The sequence below is a fragment of the Equus caballus genome, chromosome 21 (assembly GCF_041296265.1).
Source record: "Equus caballus isolate H_3958 breed thoroughbred chromosome 21, TB-T2T, whole genome shotgun sequence".
NCBI lineage: Eukaryota > Metazoa > Chordata > Mammalia > Perissodactyla > Equidae > Equus > Equus caballus.
In genome coordinates, this window is record NC_091704.1 from 30,850,569 (window position 1) to 30,865,337 (window position 14,769).

General features: G+C 41.8%; 1 long non-coding RNA gene across 2 annotated transcripts; it reads left to right on the forward strand.

Moving 5' to 3' along the window:
• Positions 1-7,157: 7,157 nt before the first annotated feature.
• Positions 7,158-13,387, forward strand: LOC138919945 (uncharacterized). 2 transcript variants are annotated; one of them, XR_011430540.1, is made up of 4 exons: positions 7,158-7,344; positions 8,634-8,678; positions 9,478-9,559; positions 12,357-13,387. It is a non-coding gene; the product is annotated as an uncharacterized lncRNA (long non-coding RNA). The 2 variants fall into 2 exon arrangements; XR_011430539.1 differs by having other exon boundaries at positions 7,227-7,344; positions 9,478-9,664.
• Positions 13,388-14,769: the final 1,382 nt, after the last annotated feature.

Consider the following 14,769-nt stretch of genomic DNA (forward strand, 5'->3'; position numbering starts at 1 on the left):
TTAGAGCAATCTCTGGCAGTTGGTAGGCACTCAATGAATGTTAGCTATTGACAATGTTATTTTTATTATTTCATCTTTTATACCACTTTTCGAAAAATAGTGTTGTTTAAAGTACTGTACTGAGTGTATCCTGAGGCTTTGTTTGGTGAGTGCCATGATTGATAAGTAATGTCTGCCAAGGGTAGAAGAAGGGGAGATGATGTCACTTATGCCAGATATTTGTGACTTATGATCCAGTCCTGCTTTCTCATGACCCTCTTTCAAATATTTAATGAAATAGGCATTTTTCCTATCTCAGCCTCCTCTCCTGCAGGCTAAACACTTGGTAGAGATATTAAAGTCTATTAATTCTGTAAGCTGCCTAAAGATGGGCCCTCAAAGCATCCTTGAAATAGGCTTAAATTCAGAGCAAGGGAGGACATTTTGTCTTTATATTTATTACCTTTTATTAAATGCTTTTGAATACCCAAGACTGTCATAATTATTTGAAATCTCTCCAAAAACATTGATTCTCCATTTTTACAACTTAATGATGAAATAAGTTTTTTTCCTCTTTACACTAACACGCACTCCTGCATTGATCTTGCTCTTGGCATGCAGCGTGTCGTTATAGAGGGAATCTTAGACTGGAAGTTAGGGTGTAGTATGGACTGAACTCTATCCTCCTAAAATTCATATGTTGAAGCCCTAACCCCCAGTGCGACTGTATTTGGAGACAGGGCCTTCAAAGAGGTAATGTGAGGTTAAATGAGGTCATAAAGGTATGGCCCTAATCCAATAGGACTGTGATTCCCAAGAAAATACAAATCCCCAAGATAATCTAAGTTTTAAAAATGGAGGAAGAAACGAAAGAGAAGCAAAGAAGATAAGAGCTTCATCTTTTTTTATACCTCTTTCCTAAAGACACTGGACCTTACCTGTTTATAGTTTCCCAAAGAGAATCTTGGGACCGTGGGGTATCTTTAGTTAGACAGAGCCTCAGAGGTGACTTGGTCCATCTATTCATTCAATTCAATACTTCTAACATTTACTGGGGCCCTATCAATAAAAGTCATCATTATTATATATTTATACCCATTGGGGGTTCAGAAAGGATTTAGGGTGGCTGCAATTACAATAACAATAGCTCCCAATTAGCAATCTACTATTTAATTCTTTTCTGCAACACCTTGGCCCAGTCATTTTATGGTTCAAACATAAGCACCTCCAGCACTAAATGTCCTCCCATCTGTATACCCCCTGATTAGAGTCAGAACCTTAGAGCTGGAAGGGTCCTTCCAAAATCATCTAGCCCATTGGTACTACTCTGAACATGAGGAAAGTACAGTCGAGAAAAATGCAGTGGTTCTCTCAATGCAATGAAAAGGAGTTTGCATCCAAACTCCCGTCTTCTGACACTCACCCAAGACCCTGTTTGGGTCTCTACTCTGTGAGGTCAACCTACCCCTGCTCACCCTTGGGTCATGTCCACACATTCTCATCTGGTTGGCTCAGTCTTTCTTTGTAGCTATATTGGACAGCAGGAAGCAGCTAAATTGCTCAGAGCCATCCCAGGATGAGTGGTGGAAAGTGGGTCTAGTCTTGGGCTCTGTTATTAACACAGGAGATACTTTTATTCCCTCTCCCCTAATTTTGTTCCCAAACCCAGGATACTAGAAAGGGCCCTCATCTGGCAGTCTTTGTAATTAATAGGACTTGGCCATCCACAAAAGGCTGGCTCAAGTTAATGTAAGGGACAAATTGGTGTCAGGAAGAGGAAAGAAGACCCTCCTTCATCCACTGGCCAAGTCCTGCGATTTTCTGTTTTAACACACTCTCCACCTGTGTGTCCTCATAAACTACCAAAGTACCTCAAATTTTAGGATTATTCAGAGACTGATTATTTGACTTAATTAATTTGTAAAAATATTTTCCCTAAGGAACAAGAGTGATTTTCTTCCAAAATAAAAATAGACCTTATTTAGAATTCAATCTGAGTCTCCAGAACAGGATTAATGTCAAATCATGCCTCTGGCTTTGGGACCTGGCTAATTCCTTGATTCTCTGACACTCCCTCCACCTCATTCCCACCCCTCCGGACACTCCCATTGGTTCTTCCTGCTGATAGTGTCTTTAAAAGAATTAACCATAGTATTGTTATCAGTCCTGTAGTTTCATTTCTCCTTTGTGTTTATATTTAGATTGGAAGAAAAAATCTCTTTCCATTGCCCAGGAAAGAAACTGTTTTTACATGAGTTAATGAACATCTTACAGAAGACTTCCAAATGTAGTTGACGACTTGTTGCTATGAAGGATTACGTACTAAAGCTTATGAAATATGAAAGTTGCTTGCTGGTGGAATGAATGTGATTTTAATAGTCAGATCACAGGTGTACAATCACTTACATATTCTCTATATGTATTGGGCAGGCTGTAGGAGTGAGGCAGGGGCAAGGGCTTGGGTGCATGTATGTGGAAGTAAGCACCACTGTTGTGTTCTAATAAGAACACAGGTCCATTTTAGTCAGGAATAGTCTTGATAAACATAGTTCTAAAGAGCAGGTGCCAAAGGATTTCTATCCTAAATAAGAATCATCATCTGATACTAGATTTAGAAAAAATCAAGGAGTTAGGAAGAATCATCGGTTCTAACGGATATCTAACCCAAACATATCTTTTTCATATCCTCCTTTCTGGCTTTGAGGAATTAATTTTTTTCTTCTTTATACCATTTTCACTGAACAATTCCTCCAATAAGAGTCTCCTCACTCTCAGCCGTTCTTGTGTTGAGAGGGAGAGGCCATCCCTTTGTCTAATCTTATCAATGGGAAGATCCATGTACTGATCCAGAGAAGAATAAATCAGGATATGTGGTGGGGAGGAAGTATCAGTAAGATGCTTTCAGGGCCAGCCAAAGAATGGAATTTGTCCTTCCCTTTTTCCCCTCATCCCCAAGGGAAGCCTCCATGCTCTTAATTCGCCTAATGGCTGCCCAAGGCTCTGTACTGAAAATCTCGTTAACTCCTCTTCCTACCTCCAAGACACCATGGTGTGATTGGAGAGACTCTGGAAAAGACTCCATGGCGTAGCCTCCAAAACTCTGCCCCCCTCTCAATATTGGTAACACCTAAAGTCACTTCTTTGAGGAGGATCCCTTTCAATTAGGTTACCTCTCGTCAAAATGTAAATCCTTAGATGCCCTGGGTATTAAACCATAGCAGAAAATTTGGGGGGAAGGGGTGCTTGGGTGGAAGTAGAAAAAACTAGTGGGGACTTCCTTAAAATTTATACATATTAGACCTTGCTTCAGACTTTGCTGCTTCCTTGACCTGACTCACCTTTCAGATATTTTGGCTACATTGATCTCTAATGTAGTTTGATTCTCAGAGGTAATGACAATTGCATTTTATAGCTCCTCACTTGCTGGGGCCCCTTCCAAGGGAAAGGCCCTAGTAATACATTCCCTTGTTTGTGTGTTTTTGCAAAATTTGCAAATGTAAGATAGTTCTATTTTAATAAATTGGCTGATATGACTGTCTGTTTCCACTCCAATATCCCCTCCCTTATAATTATCTTCCTGTAGGGTATTGGGGAGATGAGGATGGAGAATTCTAAATAAATATTAAACTTGTAATTGAATTCACATATAAATTGGTATTTGCTTGGACACCTAGCCATGTATTTGCAATTTTAACTTATTTTTCTTATCGAGGCCCCCAAATTCTTCAGGCTCCACAAAACCTGAAGGTGGCAAGCACCCCTGATTCTAGGCCTCCTGCAATTACCCCTCACATAATTCTTAATCTGATTTTTTATTTTCCTCTGTCCTATAGTCAGTAACATCTAGGTTTCATACAATGCCTTGTTTTCCCCGTCCTCCTTCATGACCTGACATAAATCCAACATAGAAAATTGGGTGAAGAGAAAAGAGAATTAGAATGTAGATATATTGCCAAGTTTTCTCATATGTCTTAGTATTGGTCCCCATGCCTGGAGGGTCAGAGAAGGAGATTCCTAAACTTTTGTTTGTTTTCACAGCTAAAATAAAACATTACCGTGCTGGTTGAGAAGCTAAGTGATATTCCAGCCTGAGATGAAAGTGGGGGTAAAGTAAAGGGAGGTGACAGGATGGGGAGTTGAAATGAATTAAGGAAAACACATGGTCTTCCGAAAAGGAAATGGAGTTATGAAAAGAGATGGAAAAACCAGTTCTTCCAGGATGATGCCTTTTGTTGGGCCCCAACGGGAAGCCCAGTTGAGACATGAGGAAGCTGGAAGGATACAATGGACGCCCAGGTTACCTGACAAGAGGAAAGAGGGCTGAAGGGGAAGGCGAACAGTGGGGGCGAAGGACAAGGGGTCACGTTTTTCTTGGCATTGAAGTATTTTCAAATGAATTATTTTTCAAAAGTTTCCAAGGAGGATCCTCTACCAGTTTCCAACATCCATTTGGGATTTGAAACCTACAGGAAACAAAGCCCCTTCCCATGACCTCTTTCTTCCTCTCTAAATTAAATTTGAATGCAGAGAGCTGGTTAAGCAAAGGCTAGAGCCTTTTGCTGTACCTGGAAGTGTGGCCTCTCCCTAAGGCAGTCTTAGGGGCTGGTTCTGCTCCCAATTAGCTGTTGTTTTGGCAATTTCAAGGAAGTCATTTTGGTTTTTAGCAAGGTGTTGAAAGATTTGGCTTTCAGATTCTTCCATCTGTAAAACAAGGTGTTTGGACTAGAATCATTGATTCTTAACTTTGGTGGTGATAGTTGGGGGTTGGGGGCTGGAGGTCAAAGACTCTTTTCAGAATAGGTTGAAAGCTACAGAACTACTTTCCAGAAACAGGCATCTATGCCTATTCACATGTAATTTTGCATGCAATTTCAAGGGTTCAGGAACCCTGCAGTAAACAGCTCTCCAGTGTTGTTTTCCTCCTTGCAGGAAGATTGCGCTTCTTCACACCTTTGAACTCGGGCATCAGCCAATATAAAGTGAGCAGAAGTTCTGAATGATACTTCTGGATTGAAGAATGAAGAGCAGTGCTCTCTTTTTGTTCTGTACAGAAGCCAGCAATGTTCCTGATGGTGGCTTCTCCATCAGGTCCAGGAATGAATGGTGCAGGAGTAAAGTCCCCAGCCAAACTTGGATTATCATGTGGCCCAAGTAAGAAATAAGCTTTTGCTGCTTGAAGCCACTGAGATTTGTGGAATCATTTTCTTACCACAGCATAAATTACCCTTTCCTAACTGCTACAACCCTGAATCCATCCACGGACTCTGAAGTTATCTGTGGGCCCCAGGTTATCAATCCCAAGTCTAAATAATATCTCAAGTCTTTCTCTTTCTGAAAGTCTATGAATCTGTGAGATAAACTTAAAAATGCAATTTCAGATTCTTGAATCATCTGAACTCCTGCCCCAGTTCTAGGGAATGTCCGTTTGATGAGATGGAGTATCTCATTTTGGAGTCAAGTTATCAAATCCGTGATTGTGTGGGTGATTCATCTGAAAGGCCCACCAGACCCAGCTTTGAAAGGCAGGGAGGGGTTGCCCCAGGTCTCCCGGGCTCTGCCTGCAGTAGGGAAGTGAGGGGTTGCTCCACCCGGGGATGCTCCCTGACTGCAGTCTCATGAGCGAAAGAAGGAAAGAGAAATCTGAAAGCTTCAAATGACAAAAGAAGTCAAATCAAGAGGCAGGATGTCTGCACTTTGTTTCTATTTATGGGACACAAAGTTTAAACAGAGCTCTCCATTCAGAATTCATCTGGCTATTAAAATTGCCTTCCAAGTTATTATCTGCAAGGAAACGGACAGCATTCAAATCTTTCCCTGCAGTGAGTTTGTATTTAGAGATGTTTCACATGTGTTTAATTCACTGATCAATTTTACGTTGTCAAAACAGAGAATGCTCTGTCAAAAACAGGATGAAGCTCATTAGTGAGACACAGGAGATAGTACAATGGAGGGGAGAATAAACAGACTACCCAGATATAAGGAAACAAGAGCCTATTCAGGAAGCAAAGGGAAATAGCAGAAAATGATACGGTAGTCATAGTAGACCAAAAGCTAGTGGGACAGCTATATGGTACTGCTACTTAGTAAGTGATACTGAAGAGGAAAAAAAGGAGGAGTTTAGGGGATAAAAGTTTTTAGCCTGGAGAAGAGAGTAGGGACTTTTTTGTGTATAAGAAATACCCTAATATAGTTGTAAGAGTGCCGGTCTGAGTGGGAGTTGGGAAATCCAGGGTCTACACCTGAATCTGCTCTGGCTTTCTGCTCTGAGCCTCAGTTTGCTTGCCCATAAAACAAACAGTTTGAATTAAGATGATTGGTAAGATCTTAGCCAGCTCTAGAATCTAGATAGGTCTAGGAAAATATTGTTCAGTGACTCTCCATTTTCACAATCTAGGAAGTTCTAATATATGAAAAAGCCACTCGACTAAGATAAGATTGAATAAGCATTTACTTGAATAAACTTCCAGAGGAATTTATGACATTTTGGAAACTGCATCCTTGGAGATCTGTGAAGTTCAGATAGAGTCCATCTCTCTGAGGGTTAAGAGATAGGCCAGGAGACATGTTTGAGGTTTCTTCTAGCCACCAAACAATGTAAAAATATTTTATTGTTATCTTTTAAAGGAGACTTTTCCAATGACCAGCCTCTAACAGGAGGGAACAAAATCCAAATCCAAAATTGTTGATTTATTGTCCCTATAACAAAAGGGAGATGGTACTGTCAACCTAAATAAAGAGGTAAACTGAGGCAAGCTTGAATTACCAGAAATTGAGTTTATTCAGGACTGGCAAAGGAATAGAAGTTCAGGAAATACACGCTATAGCAAGCTACAGGCGAGTCTCTTGAGGGCTGGGGGAGGCTATGTTTATGGTCAAGGAGGGCAAAGAGGGGACAGTCCCCTCAGAGTCCAAGCAGAAAGTCCATTGGGTTGAGGATGGGGAGAGATTCTTGGTGGACGTTCATTGGTCAGGCAATAAGTCTTGGTTTTCTGTAAATCAGACATTTACAGGAAATCAGTCTCTAAGTTCTTAACTTCCCTTCTTCTGAGGGCTCGTGCATTAGATTCTCCATTTCATATCCTCTGGTTCCATTTTAGATTGAAATTCTTTCACAGTACACAGAGAAATCCAGCAAAACAAGACTCTAAGTTGGAGCGGTCTGTGTTTTCACTTTGCAGGGCATGGTCATGTCTGACTCACAGGAACCCGGTGAAGGGCAGGGCTGCTATCTGCGGTCCTCCTGCCTCATAGCTGAGCCTGGGTGTTCAGAGGCTGGCTGGTGAACGAGTCACCTCAGCCAGCCTGTAGTGCGGCTAGCACCAGCAGCAACCTAAGAGCAGCCGAGCTTTGATTTTTTTTCCCCAGGTAAGATTCTTCTTTCCTCTCCTGGAAGATGCTGCAGGCCCTATTGTACATACTGGACAGGAATGTCTCCAATCAGGAGTGGCTTCTAGGTATCCTACACTGCAGTAATTACTTTTAAAAGAAAGTAGCAGGAGAGGAAAATCTCGTTACTTCCCTATTTCAACGAACTGTCAGGCATGAGCCTCCATCAGGAGAAAAATGTACAGCCAAGGGTGGAGTTGGGTTGATAGGAGTTGTCCTTTGAAATGCCTCTGCAGGGTTAACTCTAAACTGAGAGAAAAAAGAGCCCCTTTAAACCCTCAAGGTCCTATTTTTGGAAATGGCTCCCTTATGGCCTTCAGCCAAATTGGGATATGTGCCTTTCTGGTGGCCCCTCCTCTCTGGAGCCTCCACTCATCCTCCTTTGGTTCAGCATCTCTCCAGGTGGACTTCCCTTCCTGGAAACTCACAAGGCATACCTGGTATTTCCTAATGGTTTTGAAAATGGCAATACTTTTTAAATTAAAAAATATGTTAATGATTGCCATTTGATGGTAGTTTATGGTCTGGGTCCTGATAAATGAGTAGTCAGCAAAGCAAATTAACTGATTTCCTCCATTCTAGATGGCACGTGGTTTTCCCATTTGAACATTTCTGCAGTCAGGATGTGTCTTATAATAATTAATGTGTAGATATGATGTGATAGAATTCTCCCTGCTCCCAAGGAGAGGTCATTGACTTGATGGGTGGCTTACAACTGAAAGAGTATGAGAGAGAGAAAATATGAAAGTGGAGTCCAAGTGATAATTAAAAAGTCTATATATGACACATGGCAGAAAATACAGGCTTAAGATTTTTTTTTTTTCTACATTATACTTTCACAGAATTTAAAATTCGAAAGGTACAAAAGAAATATATAGCGAAAGTCTCCCTCTAGCTTCTGTCCCCTAACTGCCTAGCTCTCCCACCTGGAAGCTGTGTTACCATTTTCTTGTATATTTTTCCAGAGATAGTTTAATTTTATGTCAGCAAGGATATATGTAATTGTATCCTTATTTATTCAATTGATAGAATACTATGCACACTTTTCTATACTTTTCTTTCTATGCAACAATATACCTTGGAGATTATTCTATTGCAGTGCAATAGAATCCTCTCTCTGTTTTATAGTTGGGTAATATGCCATTGTATAAATGTACCATGACTTATTTAACCTGTTTCCTAAAATGAACATCAAGGTTGTTTCTAATCTTTTGCTATTACAAACACTACTGTAGAGAATGACATTGTGTTCTTGTCATTCTGTGCAGGTGTGAGTAGGATAAATTTCAGAAGTGAAATCACTATGTCAAAGGGTATGTACATTTGTATATTTGATAGATATTGCCTATTCGTCCTCCACAGAAACTGTACCATTTTGTATTCCTGTTAACTATTAATATATGAGAATGTCTATTTCTCCACATCTTGTCAACACAGTATGTTAGCAAACATTTCTATCTTTGCCACTCTATTAGGTAAAAAATGGAATCGCAATGTAATTTTAAAAAATTTTAATTGAACTGTAATATATTCTTAAAAGTACATGTCATCAGTGTACAGGTTAATAATCTTCACAAATTAAATCCATTCTATAACGAACTCTCAGTTCAAGAAACAGCACATAACCTACAGCCCAGAAGCCCCCTTTGCACGTCTTTCCAATTTGTGTGGTTTTTTCTTTTCTCTTATTATGAGTGAAAGTAACCATCTTTTTAAAACCATGTCTTTTCATTTTGAAATAATTTTAAATTGGCTTAACAGAAATTAAGCATGATTTCATGTGTTTGAGTTATTAACATTTCTGTTTCTCTAAACTGTATATTCATATCTTTCACCTACTTTTTAAAGATTTTATTTTATTTTTCCTTTTTCTCCCCAAAGCCCCCCGGTACATAGTTGTATATTCTTCATTGTGGGTCCTTCTAGTTGTGGCATGTGGGACGCTGCTCAGTGTGGTTTGATGAGCAGTGCCATGTCCGCGCCCAGGATTCGAACCAACAAAACACTGGGCCGCCTGCAGCGGAGCACGCAAACTTAACCACTCGGCCACGGGGCCAGCCCTTCGCCCACTTTTTAGAGTAAGCTGTTGGTGTTTTTCTCCTTGATTTGTAGAACTGATACGGAAATTTCAGTCCACAGTAGAGAAGATATGAACATTATCCTGGAATTTATCAGCTGCGATTGACTCCTGAGAGTGGGTATTCAGCATTTGAAACTCTAGAAACTGGGTAATGAATAAAGCAGCTCAACAGCTGGTGTGGTCAGCCCAGGGCATCTTCTCCTGTGGACCAGGGCCTGGGTAACCCATTGCCTCCTTTTCTTATTTAACTTGCATGCTTGGTTGTCCCCACCCCAAAAAAGCCTGGAACAAGTGTGTTCTTCTGTCACGAGGGTGATTTATCCTCAAGCATTAAACAAATGTTCTTCAGGTCACCAGTTGAAAACTCAACCTGGTCAAGGCAAAGGCCTGTTAAAACAGGAATATTTGAGACGAGCCTCAGGTAACATTTGGAAAGAAGCCTCCTCCAGGGGAGAGCTGCTTGCTCACGAATGATCAGCTGAGCGGCCTCTTCCTAGAACCCTCCACCCGCTCAGCTCAGCCACTACATCGAATACCAGCATCACTCTTTGATGGGAGGCACTGGTTCAGAAAGAGCCTCCTGGGGAGTGTGCACACAGGAGGGGAGTTTCCCTTAAAAACAAAAGCAAGTAGGAGTTTTCCAGTGGGTTTTTTTTTCTCTTCTCTCCCTCTGACTGGACAGTAATCTCACACCACATGCCTTCCAGCAAACACTCATCACCCGATAAATCATGTGACCCCTTCTGTTTACTTAGAGGTGCTTGCCCAGCTGAGGCCTCTAATCCAGTCCCTGGTCTGAGACCAACTTCAGAGTGGTTTTCACTGGAAAAGGGAACTTCTAACGACTAGATAAGGCAACCTATTCATCTGCACAGAGGTACTCCCTGGGTCATTCCCTGGGATGCTGGGAGACGCAGTGAAACAGACAACAGAGTTTATGAAGCTGCCAGAAAGTGTGTTCTAGAGAACACTAGCCTTGTTTAGTTCCTACACAATGTGGAGTAACTATAGAAAGTCTCCTCTCTAAAGTAATATTGGGTTCCTTTTCAAGCCTTCCTTTAATGTTTTGGATTCTGGAATCAACAAAATGCAAATACAGACATTTTTGGTGAGTGCTCTGGCAAAACTTCTGACTGAGCCATTTTAAATCGGATTAAAAAAAAAAAAAGGCTACTTATAATGAGAAGAAGGTAGAGGCTGCTTTTGACAAGATGAAGTGCCTGGCTCCGAGTCCAGAGCAGTGTATCTCAGAGTGGACACATGAAATCCCCAAGTCAGAATCTCCTGGGCTTAGCACAGAGAAAGTTCCCTGGACTATACCCCCGCCTGAGAATCAGAATTGCAGGAAGTTGGGCTCCAGAAAGATGCTAAAAACAAACAGAAGAGAAAATACCCCAACATAAACTCTTCAAGTGCATGTTACGATCATGACATGTGACATCTCTCTTCTAAAAACACCATTTTGAAGAACTAGAAATGACCTTTTTGGGTCATGGACAGTCAAGCTGTAACATGAAAACCTTGTGGAGGGGACAGAATCTTCACCTTGTGATCACCTTTGCAGGGCTTTTGTCTTCCTTAAGTCTACTCCCTGGCTAGTTTTTCAAGGTAAATAGGCACTGTTCAGTTAAAAAAAGAAATTCTTGGCCACTAAGAGAGTTCTTGGAGGACAGATGTCTTGTGCCAGGACAAGGGTGTGCTGAAAATGCATCAGTGTGACACATTTGTGGTGGTGCAGATGCCAAGGTCGAGCTGGCGCAGGAACTGCAGAGGGTGAACTGAGTCTTGCAGGCACTTATTAGACCAAACCATTATTTCAAATTTCCAGATGTCATTTTAAAGCCTTACCTGCCCATTGTCTCAGGACCCAGTCTCTCACCTCTGAGTGAATGCATTGGGAACAGAATCCAGTTATGAGTCAGAGCTGCCTATTACTAAAAACCTTGGGAATCTTGGAAGCAAGGTCACCGTAGCATTACTGCTACTCAGGAGCTTCCTACAGGTTCCCAGAGGCAGTCCCGGCCAGTGACAGGGCTGTGGCCGTGTATCGCCCCAGGGACACTGAACACTAGGCTTTGGGGAGGCAGTCTTCAGCAGAGTTCTCTCACCGCCAACGTTGCCCACTTTTGACACTGAAACAGTAAAGCTATCTTGGTACAGGGGACTGTGGAGGCTCAGACAGTATCACTGGTGACCAGGGTGGGTGGAAGACCAGAGGGTGCTCCCCAGTGTTCTGGACTTCAAGGACTGTATAGTGTAAGATGCTTTCAGCTAGTGAGTAATAGAATACCCAAATAAAGGAGTCTTGAAAAATGGAAATTTATTATCACACACATCAAGAAGTTTCAGGGTAGGTAAGCTCAACGACACAGTGATGTCAGGGAAGCAAGTGGCTTCTTCTCTTGCTTCTCCCTCATGGGAACAAGATGGCCGCTGCAGATCCAAGCATCTTGCCTCACATGGATGTGTTCAAAGTCAGGAAGGAATGCCTTTGTTTTGATTCAGGTGGAAACTGTTCCCCTGAAGATCCTAGAATCTACTGTCACCTGCCCAACCACACTATAGGTAGGAAGGCAGGGTAGGTTTGCTGGAATAGGCTCAGACTAATCATGTTCCATTTCCCTGTGCTTGGGGAAGGGTTCACCTTCCCTGTGTATATTGCTGCCCTGCACTTGAATAAAATTAGGGTTCTATCAGCAAAAAACAGGAGTGCAGTGGCTGCTGAACAGGCCATGGAGGGTGGACAAGATCCTCGCCAAAGGGATGGTACATGCATTATCTTTGATAGGGAGCTCTTTCCTAATGGCCAAGAATAAATGTCCTGCCCTGGAGAAAAGGAGTTCACTTGATTTTAGAAAATAAAAAAGTTAACATTTTTCATCTGAGTGTCTTATTTTGTTTCATTTCCCAGAGCAAAATTCATGCTTTCCTGTCCTAAAGGTAGAAGTTTGTTCTACTTCTTCGAACTTGGGAGATTCGAGTAAACTTCAGCCTTGCCAGAAACATCCTTCCTCTGGAAAACTCCAGTAGGCCCTCCCTGCTCACCTTCCTCCATCTACCTCTCTGCTGCAAGAAGTGTATGTTTGGCTCCTGCACAAGAAAATGCACTGGCGTTTTTTTACCAGGGAGTGTCTAGTAATTTCTAAGTGAGTTTCTGAAACCTCCAAGCTAGACTTTTTTTTTCCTTAAGCAAATAAAGCCTGAGAGGTGAAGCATCTTCAAAGAGTTGTGTGCACTCAGCAACTTTGGTGTGTTAGTTTGTCTTTCAATCTGCCTTACTCAGGGTACTTATCTCTTAGAAAGGGAGATTATTACCCCCAGACTGGGTTGGAAACCGCTTCGCTGACAGGTTTAAGAGTCTTAACAATTTATTTACAGCAGAAAAGGCAAAACTGTGCAAAATGGCAGACTTCATTCTCCCTGCAAGGGTCAGCTGGGTGGGGAGGGAAGTGGAATCAAAATGGGGAACCTCTCAACTGTGCTCAGAAAGGTTGGGCTTCCTGTGGGAGGGAGGTTGGGGTAGGGGTGAACATTGGCATTTCCTCCTGAGCAACCAGTTATCTCCTTGAATAGAGACAACTGCTAAACTGACAAGCCCTTCACCGGTAACCGTTGATCTGGCTTATGACTCAAGACTTAAAAGAACCCTAGAGTTGTCGCAATTACTCTTCCTGTTTCTCACACCCAGAAAGCTAGACCAATAATAGAATCACGCCGTTGAGTTTCTCCTGACCTTGCTTTTGGTACCCAGTTGAAGAGTCTTTTCCTTGGACGTGGCAGAATCTGAACTATGACTAATACATACAGATTTGCAAGAAGAGGACAAGAGAGTGTGTTTATGTTTCTCTCTCCCTAGCAGCTCCTCCTAGTCTAATATAGGGAAGATACTAGGAGCTCCATAAATGTTTGTCATATGATTGAATGAATAAATGGACAAATACATTTTCTGTCTCGTTTTAACAGTACTCTGGAGTATTGGGAGGTGAAAATACTTCCACATATAAATTTATTCCTCCTGTTTCTAATACTGGTAGCAATATTTCAAGCTAATTTATAACAAAGGAGCAAGTTAGAATGCTTAACACCTAACCCAGGATCCACTGAAATGGAAGGGAGCTATTTAGGTGGGACTTGTTTATGGTTTGAAGAGCTTTCAAGTACAACTAAAACAGTTGTCAGTAACTGAAGTCTTAATTGTTCCACTCTCGAAAGGGTTGGGGAGATTCAGGTCGAACCTGTCATCTCCAGCAAAGTTCAAGAAGCCAGGGTAGAATTCCATTGGCTTCTGGAATCTCCTTTTGGCCTGTCCCTTTTGATCTAGGTGAGAAACCCCTCCCACACCTAGCCTCTGGTAAATAGGCCTGCCGTGGTGGTCAGGCCCTTCCAAAAGGACACAGGGGCCATGTGACCTATTGTTAGGAGATTAGGATAGGAGCCAGGCAGGAATTTGAATCTTACTATGTGATCTTGAGCTGTGGACTCTGCTTTTCTAAATCTCAATTTCCTCATCTATAAAAGGGAGGCTGTGACAGACAGTTATGAGGATTAAATGGGATAACACGTTTAAAGTACTTAGCACAATGCTTGACACTTAATAAGCTCTTGTAGCTGTTTGTTATTATCATCATCACCATCATTATCATCATCACCAGTTCCCCATACCAGAACAAAGAGGTTTGGATAAAGAACATTTTGAACCTCTTTTCTGAGAGGGTGGGTCCTGAATCCATGAAAATGTATTTACTTGGTCATGGACCTCAATCCACTTCATGACCATAGATGTGGGCTGAGGTTAGGTCAGTCAAGGATAAACTCACCAGAAGGGGTGTGCAACCCAGCATGGCCACTCTTTGGCCTCAGCCACTCTGGTAAATGATGTTTTTCTTCCTCAACTTTGTTTTCAAAGGGGCCCATTAGGGAACATTTGATCCCAGTCACGCTGTTTACTACCAATTTCAACCCCCCACCACCAAAAAATAAAGTCAAAAGTAATAAAAGACACCATGTTTAAAGATGGCTTTTGATTGAAACTACCAGTCCAGTGTTAGGGAAGCAGCTGAGCAGGTGTAGAGACGTGGGAGCCTGACTGACATAGATTCAGACACCAGCTCAGCCACTTTCTGGTTGCGTGACCTGGCGCAAATCACTTGACCTTCTGGCGCCTATTTCCTCATTTGTAAAATGGAGATGATAATGCTTATTTAACAAGGTTTCTGTAAGAGTTAGAAGGAGTGTATATAAAGCATAATGAGTAAAGAGATTAGGCCTCCAATAAAAGTGGTATCTCATTCCAGGATTCTTGTTGTTTTTCAGTCCTACCTGAG